At 35.8% G+C, this 5,102-nt stretch overlaps 1 long non-coding RNA gene across 1 annotated transcript; it reads left to right on the forward strand.

The window, feature by feature from the left end:
- Positions 1–1,722: 1,722 nt before the first annotated feature.
- On the forward strand, positions 1,723–4,548 carry LOC111093489. Its single transcript, XR_005382140.1, has 3 exons — positions 1,723–2,281; positions 2,512–2,561; positions 4,342–4,548. It is a non-coding gene; the product is annotated as an uncharacterized LOC111093489 (long non-coding RNA).
- The last annotated feature ends 554 nt before the right edge of the window (positions 4,549–5,102 follow it).

Raw genomic sequence — 5,102 nt, forward strand, 5'->3', positions numbered from 1 at the left:
AAAAAATGGGAAGATGATTTGCAGCTATATTCAGAATTTGCCTATTAGTTCTGGAGGTCTTTCACACACTCTCAAATCCCTGGGACAACACAATACTATTAAAATGTCATGTTACATAGACATTTATTACCTTTTATACTATTATATAAGCCCATCATTTCAGAAAGTTCTTCCCAAATAGTTCAGGCTGATACCAGGTTTCTATAACTATCGTTTAAGCCATCAAACCAGAATATGCTTCTTTGCTCCTAATTTAATTTTAATTTATGTCTGGTGGGAAGTCCATCATCCAAATCCTCCCCTGTGCAGTTTTCAAAGATTGAATGTTAATTGGTGGGGTCAGAGGCAGCAGTGGCCAGGCAGCAGGGATCACATGTTACAGATCTTGGTGGTGGGAAAGGAAATAAAAGAGAGGAGTAAACTAAAGAGAAGAAAAAATTTTTTTGTTTAGACTTTATACCTTATTTATAAAATTAAAGAGTAAAATGTATTTTCAGCTTAGCTCTTAATTTAAAGGAAAGAAGAAACCTAAAAGAAGCCCCCTGCTGGCCACTCTAATTTCTACCCTATTTGGATTTGTTTTTTGTTCTTGTTTTAATTTATGGAAGAGTAGTTGACATGCAATGTGACATTAGTTTCAGGTGTACAACACAGTGATTCAACAACTATACACATTATGCCATGCTCATCACAAGTGTGGCTACCATCTGTCAGCATGCAACACTATTATAGTACCATTGACTATATTCCTTATGCTGTGCCTTTCATTCCTGTGACTTATTCATTTCATATCTGAAAGCCTGTTAGCTCTCTACCCTTTTTGCCTCTTAAAAAAAAAAAAAAAGGAATAAAGGGAGAAAAATCTCTCTACTTACCTATATTTAAGACTTAATTTAGCTTTCTATCATTATTTTTGATGTATTTTATCTCCCTTTAATTGGATTAAATGCACACATACCAAAAATAAATTCCTAAAGGCAAATTGATAACTTATCTTTCTCTAATTGTAAGAAAAAAATTAGTCTTTTAAAAAATGTATATCTCATTTTAAAGTTGCATTTAAAATGATGTCACTAGTAGATTTATTTTTGTTATTTGTATCTTATCAGAGCAAAAGGTTTTTGTTGTTTATTTCAAACTCATGGAGATCTTTACAAATAAAAGAAAAAATCAGAGTTTTATTCAAAATTATTTATAATAGCTCTTTTTGGTCTTCTAGAATATTAAGGATAGTATGCATAGCAAAAGTCCTAAGGCTATATTTGTTTCACTCTGTAACTGGAATCCATGATGAAATCATTCCATAGTCTTATTCTTTAGAAAATAGAACTACTTAGGGCAGCCTGACCCAAGTAGCAAAAGAATGTAAATAAAAATGATTGAGTATTTCTCTCTTAACATAAAACAAATATTTTACCACATTGCATACTATAATGACCTCTCTTACATCCAACACCAAAATATTAACATCTATCATATACAATTAAATAGTCAAAGCCCATTTTTCAGAGCAGCAATAGAAATGACATCACTTACATTTAGTTATATTTTCCAAAGGAAGCATGATTAATGAAACAGAAGTATTCTCATAGAGAGCTTTGTGCCCTGTGACAGTGACAGTCAGTGATTTTAGAATAAACTACACAGAACATTTATCTGCATTTTGCTCCAGTATCTGCTGAGTAGAACATTTGAGCAAGTATGAAAAGTGCAGAAAGACCGATGGTTTCTTTGGTATTGACTTGGCCTTTGTCCAGACTTTCTCTTACATGACTGACCCCTTCCTATCCCTGCTGTCACTGACTCTTAGGAAGTGTATATTGGGCCATTTGACATCCTCTCTCTGTTAGACCAGGGACAATTCGGTTACTCACAGGCAGGTTCATGAGTCAATTTTAGGAACGTTACTATTCTACATAATACCCCTGACCTCCCAGGTTGCCAGGACACACTAAACTTTTCCTGAGACAAGGTCCAGTCAACAACTTTATGGCAGTCCTTCCAAACGAAACTTTGCCTAATACCTACAAGTCAGTCATGAGACAGTCAGGGGTTTGGAAATGTATCACTTGACTAGATTTCCAGGTTGATAACAAGATGATAAGCCACTGTGTCATCCAGGAGGTTCCAAAGTCCAGATTACATTCACAGGCAACTTTCTGCAGCTCCCCTTCCTGGGTCCTCAAGTTCTCCCCTCCAAAACCAAAGCCCAGTAGGGGGCACCTTCCCAAAGCTAAACCTAAGAAACCATAGCCTGCCCAGCTTAAAGCAAAATGAAAAGGTAAGGTTCTCTAGGAGCCATGAGACAGGTAGAAAAGTCCCTGCAGCTGGCTCACACTGTTATAGAAAGTGCCTCATGGACGTGTGAAAAGGACATCAAGGAAGAATGTGAAAGTCAAGCTAGAATCTGCAAGCCAAATCAGAGAGGATTTGTTTGGGTTTGCAGTTTAGATAAAGAATAATGATTTTTCTATCCTTTCTGTTGTTTTGTTCATTTGTTTGTGAAAACAGAAGTTCTGTCTCTGGGCTGACTGCACCCCTGCTCTTTAAACTGCTGGATGGTAAGTGCAACCTTCCATTGCAGAGATGCTCCTGATGGGGGCAATATTGAACCTGGTCAGGGAATGGCTTTCTTCCTCCTGGCGGTGGCTTCCCCGTGCATGACACCATGGCCTTCATGGATATGACTTCACTGTCCTTAAAAGGAAAAATGCCAGCACAGTTGAGAGTTGAACTGAGCCAGTAAAGTAGCCCCTGAGACATACTGGGTACGTCTTTAAAGTTCCTGTTTACTTTCCTGAGGAGAGATTACGAGAAGGAAATAAGATCACATTTTTAAGTGTTTTCATGATGCATGTTATCACTGAAACCAAGTACTATTCTAAATCAAACAACCTTAAAGTGATGCACAATTTGAATATCTATTTAATTAATCGAAATATTCCTTAATAAATAGTAAAACACATTCCATGTGTGTTTGAGGGGGTATGTAGACGGTATATACTTACAAATATTTAAATACAGGCATTATATTTGGCAGAGAAAATTGTAAACTTCTCAGAGGTCTTTATTATGCTAGAAAGTTTGGGGGGAGAAATAGGATTTTAATAAAACAGCTTTACTTAATCATAAAAGGGCAAATAAGATGATTTTTTAAACTCTGAAGGAAAAACAGGTAAACTATAAACTGCAAATACCTTCTTCATTTCAGACCTTCATCTTATGACAATATTGCCTGCCTTAGTAACTGTGTAATATTAAAAGGAAATGGCATAAAACATGGGAAAAATTTTATATTTCCATATATACATATATATGTAAATCTATAGAGACTCTAATAAACTTGTGTCAATATCAGTGTTTTAATACTGATTATAATAGCTCAAGAGTGTATATTAATAGAAAACAATATTGGTTTACTAAATCTGTATCTACATATAGGTATAAATGCAAAACTTATATACATACACATATCACATACACATAAGTAAAGAGAATACCATGTGATAAGTAAGGCAGAGATTAAAATTATACCAAGGAACACCAAAGATTGCCAGTGAACCACCAGGAACTAGGAAGCTGCAAGGAAGGATTCCACTACAGTTCACCGAAGGAGCATGGCCCTGTCCACACCTTGTTTTCAGACTTCTAGCCTCCAGACCCCTGAGATAATACATTTTTGTTGTTTGAAGTCACTCAGTTTATGGCACTTTGTTTTGCTGGCCATAGGAAACTAATACAGATGCTGTTGAGAAAACCTTTAGTTTTCGCTCAGCATATTTTCTTAAAATGCTCTTGCCCATAGCTTTTCAACATACCATATTATTTCAGGAGACCCTACACACAATTTCCAGGACTATCTCACTGTTTCTCACATTCTCATGTTCCTTGTTAGAGTCTCTCTGGCTCATATATACAACTTGAACCTCTCTAAAGCTCCATGGGCCAACCTAATGGCCATCTTTCCCTGAAGTACACCGAACTCAATAATATTCAGAAGCTTTATCTACCCTTTCAGAGTTACCCATCTATCCTTTCAGAGTTAACCATTCTTTCATCCATGTTCCCTAAGATTAATATTCCCTGGGACGTCTGCAATGAGGTTTGTACCACTCTTGTTTTTATAATATCCTTAAAAATAAGAAATACATCTTAGTAAATCCTTGTCCTAAAGATAAGTTGGAAAAGTCTTGAATACTTCATTTTGGCATGATTTCCCTTCCCTTCTTCCATTGTTGTCATTGCCTGGCAGTCAAGTATGACATCTCTTCCACCCCAGGATTACTTCCTAAGTGATCTCAGTATGAGAATGAGCCTTTCTTCCTCTCTCTTTGGCCCCAGGTGAAGGGCAGGAAACCACTTAGACGAAGATGCCCATGGGAAGGCTACAGATCAGACTACCATGAGGAAACAAGAACAAATCAGGAAGTATCTGTTGTGGAGCCCACTAGGAAGGGATCCACTTCTGTTCAACATCGCAAATTCCTTTCTTTTGCAGTTTTAAGCTAAATTTTATCTTGCTTAGAACAACTTTAACAATGTAATAAAGTTCTGAGCTTTCAAGAAAAAAATCTTATTGTATTTATTTATTTATTTCTGATTTTTCAAGTGAACTCTTTTTTCCACAAATGGATAGAGGGAAATCAATGACCAATTTTCAATTTGGGTAGTGCCAATCATGACAATTTTTAAAAACTAGAATATTGGGATATAATCCAACTCTCTATTATGAGAACTTCCCAAAACAGCTAAAATTAAAAAAAAAATTCTATATTGTAGTATCCAGAAAATACCATTTTATGTGAGAACAGAAATGTTCTTTTTTAGTCATGCACATCAGGATAATTGATAACTCCAGGGTCTAAATATGAATTTTACAAAGGAAAAGAACAGATTATTAAACTACTATTGAAACATTTTTAGTTACTGATACTTCTCATCATCACTAGAATACCAAAATTGTACTGCATTAAAGTTATGAGACCTATCTTTACCCATTTGATATGTATCTGAGTATTGTATAGTATGCCATTCCTTCTGGTGTGGGCCCCCTTCCTGATTCAGAGCTGGCTATGTGTACTCATATGATGAAAAGGGCTAGG

Source organism: Canis lupus, chromosome 31 (assembly GCF_011100685.1).
Source record: "Canis lupus familiaris isolate Mischka breed German Shepherd chromosome 31, alternate assembly UU_Cfam_GSD_1.0, whole genome shotgun sequence".
Taxonomy (NCBI): domain Eukaryota; kingdom Metazoa; phylum Chordata; class Mammalia; order Carnivora; family Canidae; genus Canis; species Canis lupus.